This window comes from Nicotiana tabacum, chromosome 1, assembly GCF_000715075.1.
Source record: "Nicotiana tabacum cultivar K326 chromosome 1, ASM71507v2, whole genome shotgun sequence".
NCBI classification, from domain to species: domain Eukaryota; kingdom Viridiplantae; phylum Streptophyta; class Magnoliopsida; order Solanales; family Solanaceae; genus Nicotiana; species Nicotiana tabacum.
Window position 1 is genome coordinate 211,130,681 of NC_134080.1, and position 13,424 is coordinate 211,144,104.

Below are 13,424 nucleotides of genomic sequence, written 5' to 3' on the forward strand. Positions count from 1 at the left end.
TCAAGGCTCGACTGGAGCAATTGACGTTGATTGATGAAAAGCGAATGGCCGCAGTTTGTCACGGACAGTTATACCAACGAAGGATGGCCCGTGCTTACAACAAGAAAGTCCGACCCCGGAATTTCAAAGTAGGTCAGCTGGTACTGAGGCGTATTCTGCCGTACCATGAAGAAGCAAAAGGAAAGTTTGCCCCAAATTGGAAAGGCCCATACATCGTAAGGAAGATATTGCCGAGAGAAGCATTGTATTTAGGTGATATCGAAGGAAATGACCCCGACACAGCAGTAAATGTAGATGCAGTCAAGAGATACTACGTCTAGATCATACTCCAGTAGTCCTGGCACATTCGAAAATGGTGAAGGTTTTATCCCCCACTACTCCCAAACACTACCCAATCCTCTCTACAGAAAAAAAAAACATTGATTGAGGCCTGAACTACGTTTGACTTGATTCCGAAAGGATACGTAGGCAGCCTCTCCTTGAGGTTCAGTCACACTAACAATAAGATCCTATTCACCCTGAAATTGAAACCGGGGCACGTCGAGCGTTTTAGAAGATAGTATAAGCTACCTCGCTTCACCAAGTACAAGCCTTCAAATCAATTACCAAAGATAGTGGGAAACCAATAAGCATCACAAATGGAAACCGGCACACTCTAAGTTGAGAGAAATAAAATGAGAGAGTCTCGGCGGTGAAAACCTTTGGGCACCACGAGGCGACGGGAGAAGAGAAACCAAAATGAGAGAGCTTGTTTAGTAAAAACTCACAAAGAGTGCTATCAAGCGATGACAGGAAGAGAAATGAGAGAGGTCAGCCAGCGAAAACCCGCAAAGGGCGTTGTTGGCCGAAAAAGAATGACTCTACCCCAAGGAAGTCTCGGCAGAGTTCCGCCGGTTTGGAATCACAAATCCGTTCTGGTTCAGGGAAACGCAAGTTCATGGAAGATCAGGCGTCCAGTCCAAAGAGCATGTCATGTCATCTAAAGCCAGCGTTATCTTCCTCAGATAAGTCTTTCTCGTCCCGAAAAGGACACTCCCTTCCTGAAATTTGTTTTCTCCTTTCTTTGCTTCTCTTCAAATCCCTTTTGTGTTTTAACCCCAAGTTCAGGATACACCGGAAAGGGCAGGTGGCAGGTTTGTTTGCACGGAATCCCGTCTCATGAAGGAAAGCGCCTCATTTCGTTGGTACGATTGCCCAAGCCTGATGGATCATGACGTTTGATGGTGTTTAAAGAGGAAAGAGAGAAATCTTCCCCAGCAAGTCCGCCTTCGAACAAATCCCCACAGAGTCTCCCCCTGTACAAATCCCCACAGAGTCTCTCCTTTTGTATAATCTCCCACAGAGTCTCCCCAATATAAAAAAAAAAAAAAGAAGAAAAAAAAAATGGAATCTCCCCAGCACATCCCAGCGAGTCCCTTTGTAAAAATTCCCCAACAAGCTTACCCCAACAAATCCTAGAAAGCCCGCTTTGAAATAAATCCCCAGCATGCCCCATTGTACAAAATCCACACAAAGAATCCACTTTGTAAATATTCCCCCACAGAGCTTCCTTTTTGTACAAATTCCCACAGAATACCTCCAATAAAATCCCTGTTGAGAACCTCCAAGCAAAACGGAAAAAAAAAAGGAAAAAAAAAAGAAAAAAAAAGGAGAGCCTTACGAAGCAAGTCATCACAGAATCTGGAAATACAAGCCTGAGCAGTCTAAAGGTTTCGCCATTCGAATCAAATCAATGGCGGGACTTCGCAACAGAAATGAAGACGCAACAAAGCAATCGGGAACGATCAAGGTCACCAAACCGACCGTCATTTCCGAACTAACAATTGTTCTTTGTCCGAAAAGTTCAAATAGGTTTAATCCAAGATAACCAGGCAGAAGCAGGTGTCGCCCAAAGAAGAAGGTACACGGGTACAAGAAACACTTTGGCAATAAGGAATTCACTCAAAAGGTAAGTTCCCGCAAAACTCCCTTTTGTTCTTTTACTAAAATAAGAAAATTCAAAAAAAGAAGTCAGTGGTTGTTCTCGAATTTTGTCCCCAGCCATCAGCATTAGGGTATTAAACCCTAAACTGAATTTTTTCCTTTAATTAGCATTAGGGTTTTAAACCCTAAACTGAAATTTTCCTTTAGTCAGCATTAGGGTTTTAAACCCTAAACTGAACTTCTTCCATTCAGCCAGCATTAAGGTTTTAAACCCTAAACTGAGCTTTTTCCTTTAATCAGCATTAGGGTTTTAAACCCTAAACTGAATTTTTTCACTTTAGTCAGCATTAGGGTTTCAAAACCCTAAACTGAACTTTTTCCTTTCAGCCAGCATTTGGGTTTTAAACCCTAAACTGAGCTTTTCCATGCAATCAGCGTTAGGGTTTTAAACCCTAAACTGAATTTTCCTTTTAGTCAGCATTAGGGTTTTAAACCCTAAACTGAACTTTTTCCTTTCAGCCAGCATTAGGGTTTTAAACCCTAAACTGAGCTTTTCCATGCAATCAGCATTAGGGTTTTAAACCCTAAACTGAATTTTCCTTTTAGTCAGCATTAGGATTTTAAACCCTAAACTGAACTTTTTCCTTTCAGCCAGCATTAGGGTTTTAAATCCTAAACTGAGCTTTTCCATGCTATCAGCATTAGGGTTTTAAACCCTAAACTGAATTTTCCTTTTAGTTAACATTAGGATTTTAAACCCTAAACTGAACTTTTTCCTTTCAGCCAGCATTAGGGTTTTAAACCCTAAACTGAGCTTTTCCATGCTATCAGCATTAGGGTTTTAAACCCTAAACTGAATTTTCCTTTTAGTCAGCATTAGGATTTTAAACCCTAAACTGAACTTTTTCCTTTCAGCCAGCATTAGGGTTTTAAACCCTAAACTGAGCTTTTCCATGCTATCAGCATTAGGGTTTTAAACCCTAAACTGAATTTTCCTTTAGTCAGCATTAGGGTTTTAAACCCTAAACTGAACTTTTTCCATTCAGCCAGCATTAGGGTTTTAAACCCTAAACTGAGCTTTTTCATGCAATCAGCATTAGGGTTTTAAACCCTAAACTGAATTTTTCCTTTAATCGGCATTAGGGTTTTAAACCCTAAACTGAACTTTTTCCATTTAGTCAGCATTAGGGTTTTAAACCCTAAACTGAACTTTTTCCATTCAGCCAGCATTAGGGTTTTAAACCCTAAACTGAGCTTTTTCATGCAATCAGCATTAGGGTTTTAAACCCTAAACTGAATTTTTCCTTTAGTCAGCATTAGGGTTTTAAACCCTAAACTGAACTTTTTCCATTTAGTCAGCATTAGGGTTTTAAACCCTAAACTGAACTTTTTCCATTCAGCCAGCATTAGGGTTTTAAACCCTAAACTGAGCTTTTTCATGCAATCAGCATTAGGGTTTTAAACCCTAAACTGAATTTTCCTTTTAGTCAGCATTAGGGTTTTAAACCCTAAACTGAACCTTTTCCATTCAGCCAGCATTAGAGTTTTAAACCCTAAACTGAGCTTTTCCATGCAATCAGCATTAGGGTTTTGAAACCCTAAACTGAATTTTTCCTTTGTTCGGCTTTAGGGTTTTAAACCCTAAGCTGAACCTTTCCCCAGCTAGTCGGTATTAGGGCTCCAACCCTGAATTGAACATTTTTATCTTCCTTCATCAATTTTATGAACTTCCTGGCGAATAATTAACGAAATTTTCCTAGTGAAACTGGGGCAGAAAATTTCGTTCGTTTGTTTGTTTTCTCCCGCAGGTCTAACCTCGAGCCACATGGATCGAAATGACCCACGAGATGAGTCCCGGTTCGGAATCAACGAATAAAAGGAAGAAAAAAGAGAGAAGATGTCCCGAGATATCGGAGTAAATGGAAGGCAAATTGACTCCAACATTTGGTTAAGGTCCTGAACCCTGCCAATCGCGTCTCACTCAGTATCCCAGAGATTAAACAAGTCGCCGCAACTCGCAAGCATCAAGATTCAGATCGGAGTCTACAAGCAGAATCAGCTAAGACCCAAGATCAAGTCGTAAAAGAATCATAGATAGGAATCTTGTAACTAGCAGTTGACATGCATATAAGTAGTTAGTTCAGTTTCCAATTTTCATTTGGTTGTAATAAGGCGGTCAGTGACGCAGCAGTGACAACAGCAACAGCAGTAGCAGCAAGCATTGCAATCCCATGGTAGTCCCAGCTACCAAAACTTCCCGAACTACATTGACCTGATTCCTGTTTAGCCCAGGATATGTAGGAAATCTTTGAAGCAAGATTCGGTCAGATCTTTCAAAAAATGTGTTTCACACGGAGTAGTCCATAGGCAAAAAAATCGCTCATACACGCTCACTTTATCTTTGCACGAAAACTCTTCGTGTTTCCGAACAAAGAGGGGCAGCTGTGAGCACGTGATTTTTGCTTCACGAGACCATCGCTCCAAAAGAAATAAAAAATAACAACAATTGATCCCGTTGTACAAATTTTGGGATTTTTACATGGCACTTCGTTAATTGTTTATGACTTTGGCCCATTTTTACTTTATTAAAACAAAATACAAAAAATGTACGTGTCATGCATAATCTGAACCGTAACATGGTTGTTAAATAGAAAAGCATAAACAGGCATCTTTGTCCGTGATTTTGTTTTGTTTGATTTTTACCTGTTTTGAATTATTTTAATGTGTGTGCAAATAATTGTATTAAGTGTTTATTTTAATTTGATTTTTACTTAGTTTTGTATTTTTATAATAAAAAAAAAGAAAAAAAAAGGCCTTTCCTTTTTCCGGATTTGGGCCAATTTGTTAAAATTGGCCCAAACAAACAATGCCCAAACCAGGCCTGCCCGGTCCAGTCCGAGTTGATACCCAGGGTGTCCAAACGACGCCGTTTTAATCCAGCCTGATCTGGGCCGTTGATCTCAGATTGATCAACGGCCAAGATCACATTTCCCATACCCACGAACAAAACCCGACCCGTTCCACCCGGACCAACCCAAACCCCCTTTAGTTGAAACGACACTGTTTCCCCTAAGCCCTTAGATCCAAGCCATTGATTTCAGTTGATCCAACGGCTGAGATCAACCCACCCATTCCATATATAAGCCCTTTAACCTTACCCTGCCCCCCATCTGATACCCCAGCTCCCGTCTTCACCATCTTCCCCATCAAACCCTAGAGCCGCCCCTGTATCCTTCACCATGAAAACCGGCGGCACGGACGCCGGTGACCTCGCCCTTAACACCATAGAACCCCCGTGCCGTCCTGAACCCAAATCTACCAACCACACACCTCGAATCCTATCCCACCTTCTCGAATCTTCATTTGAAGATTCGAGTCGGAACCTAATCTACACCGATCTGCCTTAAATTCATACCAGACACTCCCCAGACCCCCTCGTGACCAAACCATACTTGGTTTGGTCCGAATCTGACCAGGGAAGCATGAATCCCGGATCTGGTTTTCCGAACCTTGGTGTTCCTCGTCACTGGTCCGTTGTTTTGTTCAAACCAAAGGATTAAGGTCTAATGGACCTTAATCGAAGTGTTTCTCACCTGAGAAACACTTCGATTAAAGCCCGTTCAGCCTTAAGAAAGGTCTGTCCAAATCCGAGTTCAAAACTTTTGATTTTTCGAGTTTTAAGGTGAGTTTGCTTTCTTTCCTTTACTTGTTTTAGTCCGTGTGATTTGTTTTATAAGTTGTTCATGATTGTTGAAGTTTGTGTTGTTTTGAGTTTCTATTAACTGTGTCCTGTCCACTTTGCCTGAACCTTTGTTGTTTGATTGAGTATCTTTTTCTACTTGTCCTGATAGTGTGTATGTATGTATTTGTTGTGCAATTAGTTGAATTCCAAATTTGTACTGATTAACTGATTCCTCGAAGCACAATTCTGCTCAGTCAATATAATGCGAACCTTGTGTGATACTGTTAAATGTCGGATTTTTGGCTACGATTGTATGTGTTATAACTAATATAGTCGAGTCGACATGTGTCGTCAATTAGTTTCAACTGTCTGAACAAAAATAAATCGATTTGCTTCTGTTGAACATTGCCTGAATCAATTAAGAACCAAGTTCAATTACTTATAGTTGTTAATATGATTTCAGAAACCTAAGGCTTGGTCTGTAATTGAAATCTGAGTTGATGGCATGTGCACTTGTGCACAGCATGTGCATTGTGCACAGCCTGTTTCCTGCATAAAAGGGCTTTTGATTTAAAAATGGTTTGACAGCATATGCTGTCAGATATATTCTATTGCCCATACTTTGCTTTAGTTTAAGAAGTATTAAACCTTTTAAAGGGTAAATCTGCCAGGGAATGTTGATGGGGGTTAATACTTAAATAGCTAAAGTAGAACTGAAAAGAAGAGGGCACATGGGAAGGGTTTTCTTTTAACTTATCAGGCTGTAAAAGGGGTAATGGAAGGCTTATAAAAGGGGGGGACATACAGAGATAAAGGGGGACTGGAGGACTGTGAGGAATTTCTGGGGAAGGGGCTGGAAAATACATACAGATATATACATACAGACAGAGAGAGAGGTACACGGTGAGGAATAATTTGAAAGAAAGAGAGGGTGATACACATTGAGAGATATACACACACACACACATAGAAACAGACATTGACAAGAACATAGTGATTTGAGGAGAGAACATTTTGAGAATTAAAGTGAGGAAAACAGAAAACTGGAAAAGAATTCTCTTTGATGACACAGACAGGCAGGATCAGAAATTACATCTTTTGATTGCTGTCTTGATTTCACTAGTCTTGACCTGTTTGTGCAACATTGATTTCTTCCAAATCCCAGCTGAGTCTGCTTGATTGTTGTTGTTTTACTCGAAGACTTGGTCTAGTTGAGTATTCCCAGTTGAGGTCTTGATCCCACTTCAATTATTTCGTGTGTTTGTTGTTGCTACTATTCCGTCCCTGTTGCTGCTGCTATTCTATGTCCTGCTGCTACTGTTAATTCTGTTTCCTGCTGCTGCTGATTTCCCCATCTTCTTCCTCTTCTCCTTTGCATTTTCAGTGTTTCCAGGTACACATTTCAAATCCCACTTTGGTGTTAACTGTAACAGTTCAAAAGCATGAAATGAAAGGAGTTCTTGAAGAAAATTTAGATGTCTGTTTTGTAATACTTGTGGTATATTGACTTCTGTTGTATAAATTGATTAGTGTGATTCAGTAATGAAAGATTAGTTAGATAATACTTAATCAAGTTTTAGCCTCTTGCATCTTAGTTTATAGTTGTTTGCCAGTACAAGATGTAATGGTACAGTATATAGAAGGCATGGAGAATTGGTATAGATTTTTTGACTGGATTCCCGTTTAACTAATGACATGCATAGAATAGAATATTTCCACCTTACACAAATGTTCCTTGTTTATTTTTAGTTTTCCTTTATCATAACCCGCTAGGCAGCATATAGAAGCGCGTTCGAACCCCCGCAAGTAATAAGACATAGTAGTTAATTCCCTTAAATTCAGCCTCAATAAGTCTAGTTAAATTCAATTCAAGAAACATTTGGACGCAAGTATAACATTGGGTCAATCTCGAATGTAATTTCTTTGTCCAATTAAAGTATGTTTCACAAGTTATGATATCCCTCCACTTTGTAAATAATTAATCAGAAATTGATAAGAATCCGGATTAGGCAAAAGCATATAGTTAAATTAGCATGTCCATTTTCTTTTAGTTTTAGGGACAAATGCATTAGAAATGTAGCCACTTTAGGATATCCTTTCTAAAATAGAGTCGAGCCTCGCCAAATAAAAATGCAAATTGCGGGGCCCTCAATAAATAATCATAATATTTAGAATTCAGGCTAGGCCGTTTAGTGATTCTCATGGCTTTCCACCATATAATAACGCGTTAGACTCTTTAGGCACGGTTTAAGTAAATTATATTCTTAAATTTGGGTGCGCATTGATGTGACCCAAATCCAAATCTCAACGGAGTCAGAATGTGTCGACGACCACGGGTGCATTGATTGTGACGTAGTTCGAGATGCATTTTCATGACGTTGCAATTCTATAAAAATAAATGATAATAATAAAAGCGGTTTAAACTTAATAAAAGCACGTAAGTCATAACATATATTTAAATTAGATATCTAGCCATTATAACAATTTAAGCGACCGTGCTAGAACCATGGGATTCGAGGGTGCCTAACACCTTCCCTCGGGTCAACAGAATTCCTTACTTAGAATTTCTGGTTCGCAGACTTCATTTGGAAAAGTCGAAAATTTCCTCGATTTGGGATTCAAGATAAACCGGTGACTTGGGACACCAAAAGCCAAACCTTTCCCAAGTGGCGACTCTGAATTAAATAAATAATTCCATTTCGAATATTGTCACTTAAATTGGAAAAACTCCACCCGCGCATTTAACCCTTCGGGGCCGGGCGCGCAAAAAGGAGGTGTGACATTAGTCATTAAGGGAAAAGCTTAGGGAAGGAATTTTGATGGAGTGTGGTGGATTGCTTGAGGACTAGCAATAATTTAAGTATGGGTGTCGATAGTAGGCTATATAGTTGATATTTACACCTTAATATGACCATACTTCGTTGTTGTTTTATAGATAAATTGCCAACAAAAATGCTCTGAATAGTGTTCTTTTGTTTCGCAGGGAATATTATATGAGAGGAAGCAACATGGAGTATTTTGGAGGCAATAATGTGAAAAAACGCCCACTCGAGAAGTACCCGAACACTAAGAAGCAGAAAATGGCCTTGGCAAGAAGGTCATCGCGACTGCGGTGGCACCGCGGTGAACCGCGGTAGATTAACAACGTAAGGGAGAAAGGTCAGCATTCACCGCGATCGACCGCGGCGCACTGTTCACGCTGCTGGAAAGTTTGAGGACCAAAGTGTAAACTCGGGGAAACTTTTGTAAACCCTTATAATCTTTAGAAACTCGCCCAAGATTGTTCAAAGTTTTTCTGAAACTACTTTTTGGAGGCAAGAACAAGTGTGAGAAGATCAACCAAATATTAGAGTTTTTCTATCTCCTTTTAATTCTTGCAATTTTACATTATGAACAATTTAGTAGTTCTCTCTTATTTTGTTATGAGTAGCTAAATACTTATCTAGGGTTGATGGAACCAATTGTTGGTTGATGTTTTGACTCAAGTTGTTATAATCAAGCCGGATTTATGATATGATTGTTCAACTACGTTTTGTATGGTGATTAATTGAATGGTCCCTTGATTAATCGTGTCTAATTACCTTATATTGCTTGAGAAAGAGTATTAGGTTAGCTGTTGAACAACACCACTTTTGGGTAATTGAAGAGATTCATTACTTGAACTTAAAAGTGGGTTTAGAGATAACGGAACTTTGGTGGGATAATTTAGAGTTGCACACATATTGTCAGCTAGAGTAGTTTGAGAGAATGCTCTAGTAAATTATTATAGTTGATCGAGAGATAATTACAATAACCCATAACTCTTAATCCTCATAGAGTATTACGGTGAGATTATAGCGGAAGAGTCGAGACCTAAACTAGCAATTGGGAAAATCATTGCCCTAGACCTTTTTACCATTGAATTATCTTTGTTTTAGCTTACTGTTGTTTTTAATAGTAGTTGAAGTAGTTAAACAAAAACCCAATCTTATTGATCAAAAATCTTGCATCTAGAGATTGATTGAGTTGATAATAACATTTTCGTAGAGTGTAATAGATAGGTTAGTTCTCTGAGGATTCGATTCCAGACTTAAAATCGGATTATATTTGCAGCGACCGCTTTGTCCTTTAAAAGGCATAGTTGGGCGTTATCAAAGATCGAAGCCAAAGATCACGTATTTTATGGTTGCCTGATTTAGGACTTTATCTCTAAGACTTGTGGAGGTACATAGATTTGAAGCAGTCACTTCCACCAGGTTTGAGCGTGCAAGATCTTTGAAGATGGAAGGACTATTTGGCTACAAGGCGAAAATTAGGGTTTGTTGTTGAGCAAAGACGACGGAGTTTGGGGCTGAGCAACTTGATTTTCTGTTAATATATTTTAATGTATTTTCAACGTAACACGTGTATTTTCATGTATTTCATTGTATTCATTTTCTTTTTTTTCATTGTAATTCAATGTATCTCGCTGTATTTCGTGTATTTCATTGTATTTACTGTCTTTTTTTTCAATGTATCCTGCTGTATTCTATGTATTCAAATGTTTTTTCAATTAATATATTTTATGTATTTAGATGTATTATATAATTTCTCTGAAGATTGCTATATTTTTGGGATTTTTTCTAGTTGAGAATCTTTTTTATAACCGAAAATACAAATTGTGTGTGTTATAATTGAGTTTGTTGAGTTATATTAGTAGTCTATTATGTTAATTGATACACTTTCCGTTTAAAAATAGTGTAATCCCCTGTTTCATGTCGTGAATACAGTAATTTGTCCAGCTGTAATCCCATGTTTTACGCCATGAATACAGGCGAATACACTCGAATACAACAACTGATTAGCTGGACTTCCCTGATTCACGCTTATTTTTGTTACTGCATTCATGAATACAATAGCTTAAATACATCAAATACATCATATAACCAAAGAAAAGGTATCCATAATCCGTAATATAGCAAATGGTATTTATAGATGGCTAATTACTACTAAAAGATAATACTTTATAAAAATTTCTCTAAACCTGATTTGGTGGGGTGCGCCAGGCCCAAGCAATAGTGCAAGACCAGGGCAACGCGTGAAGGCCCAAATAGCAAGCTACCTTGATGAGCCTTCCCCTTAAAAAATTGAGTTAATATCGTATGAGTTGATGACCCACATATCAGATATTAAACTGATAAGAACAGATACTACACTTGATCTTAGCCAAAAGGCCGAGAAAGGTATGCTTTACTACTTTCACAGGCCTCTTGTTTTATAATGTGTCTCAACCCTCTGTTTGTTCTTTCTAGCAATGTGGGACTCATGAACCTTAATATAATAGTATTACTCTTCCCAGTTGCAAGAAAGGAACTTCTTCGGTTACTTTTCAAGTGTTAACAATACCATACATCTCTTAAATAACTTACCCAGAAAGAGAAATTGGCTTTAAAACACCAACTGTATATTAGTAAAGAGTATTTGTTACTCACTGTTTCGATTGGAACTTGAAATTACGAAAAAGATTGAGTCTATGATAAGATGAACTAAAATGTTTCTGCCATGTCAAGGCGGGTGAATTCCAATGACAATAGGTGTGAGTTCAATCCTCATTGTTCTCTTTCCCTTCTCCCCCGTCCCTCATAAAAGGACCTTCAAACTAAAATTATCTAAGTCTATCTTATTGACCGACGTGAACATGTACTTGTGCTCCAAGCACAATTAGCTTGCATAAAACACAGACAAACTGTTAAACATATCATGGATCAGTCATGTAGGCCCAAAAGGGATAGGCCCAGTTGTATATTATCCTTTATAAATTGGGAAACTTTTAGTTATGACCATTTATAAGTAGTTCATTACAAATATTGGCTTAACTCATAAAATATTACTAATATTAATCAAATTTTACTAATATTAGCCAATTAGTTGTGTAGCAAAAAATATCAAATTTTTGCTTTCTTTTGAGTGGGTGTTATTAGAATAGATTGGGTACATTTTAAGGAGTTTGAATCTCAATTTTGGGATAATCTGGTGAAGTTTTGAGGTGAATTGAATTGAAAATTCGATGTAAACACTGAACATGAAAAAACTGATATGTGTATCACACTGTGTATCATTTGTGTATCACATATGTATCATATTTGTATCAATTGTGTATCACTTGTATACCTGTGTGTGAGATACGTGTGTGATACATGTTTGATACATGTATCGCAGAAAAAAATTCGAACTCGATTTAATTATGAATTTTGATACAAAACAAGTCCAAATCACCTCAAATTTTGTATATTGACTTATCTATATGTTTTCAATGAATTTCAATTATACTCATTAAAAAAGTTCGTTTTTTGCTTAGATTTTTGGAATATTGTTTATATATTTTTTTTGTATTTCATCAGCTTATTTGCTACCTCATCTATGAAATTTTCTTTCCATCTTGCATCTAATGTTTCTATTCACGTTTAAAAATATGAAAGGTGATTTTTGCATGTGATTCTTTGAGATAAAGAACCTTGTTTATTTAATTTTTTAATTTTTATATGTGTTTGGCTAGTTTTGACAATCTATAACTAATGGTTGGAGGTTGGTATGTTGAGATTTATTTGGGACATTTGTGAGGAGAAATTCAAAAATAGCCAGATTTACAAGTGATCATTCAAAAACATTCACAGTTTCAAAAGTAATCGAAATTTAGCCACTTTTCATGTAAAGATAAATCTGAACGAAAACAATGTTCAAAATCCGGAAAAATACTCCAGCATAATATACTGAAGTTTCAGTATATTATACTGGAGCCAGTAAAGTATACCGGTCCAGTATAATATGCTGAAAGTTCATACTCAGGTGCACCGAACTCCAGTATATTATGCTGGATCGATCTCTGTTGCAGCAAAGTAGTAGCTATTTTTCAATGACTTGGCAAACACTGACTATTTTTGAATGACCTGTCCAAAAACTAACTAGACCGTGCTATATTAACACATTTGTGCCTTATAAATTTGTAGCTTTGTAGTTGTAAGACAAATGTATAAGTGAGTCCAAATGTACAATACCCGGGTCCAATAAACACTTTACGATGTTAAACACAACACTAGCACTTATAACTAGAGGCAAGGACATCACTATGTAAGTCGCATAACAACATAAGCAAAAGTTTATCTAGCTATAAGGTGTAGCCTGGTACTTCATTTTTTCTTCATACCAAGTACGTAGAAAACTATCTGATATGGGAAATGTGCCAATTAACATCAGTTTTTTCGAAATACTTTGCCATGCTAAAGGACTAACAACAAAGTCAAATCAAGAATTTAAATTTTATTGGTTTAACTTTTAAGGTTTTTAACATTGAAATATAAAATTATGGGTTCATATTTATTATTTTTGCAATTTTAATAAATTTTTACATATAAATTTTTACTCCATGACAAAAGTTATGGATCAAGATATAATATTAGCAGGAAGAGAAGGGAGCTCAATTATATACATACCAAAGATTTCAATTTCATAATTTAATACTCATCCTTTTAAACTATAATATTCACGATATCATTAAGCACAGCTAGAATATAAAACATTAAGGGGTCGTTTGGTAGGGTGCATAAGAATAATGTTGAATATGGTGTATTAGTTATGCTGACATATTTCTTATCCATTGTTTTGTTTGATGTATTAAAGCATTGCACAATTTCTAAAAGAATTACTTATTTACAAAAATACTCTCAAAACCAGTCATCAAACTAACTTTTTAAAAGAGACATATTTTGAGAAATATTTTTATATGAAAAAGTTTAAAAAAAAATTATTTGATTTGTCTACATATATTATAATATAGAACTAAATATTTATTTGTAAAAAAAGA

At 37.0% G+C, this 13,424-nt stretch overlaps 1 non-coding gene across 1 annotated transcript; it reads right to left on the minus strand.

Moving 5' to 3' along the window:
- Window positions 1–10,615: 10,615 nt before the first annotated feature.
- On the minus strand, window positions 10,616–10,810 carry LOC142165446 (U2 spliceosomal RNA). The gene has a single exon (XR_012696183.1). It is a non-coding gene; the product is annotated as a U2 spliceosomal RNA (small nuclear RNA).
- Between the last annotated feature and the right edge of the window lie 2,614 nt (window positions 10,811–13,424).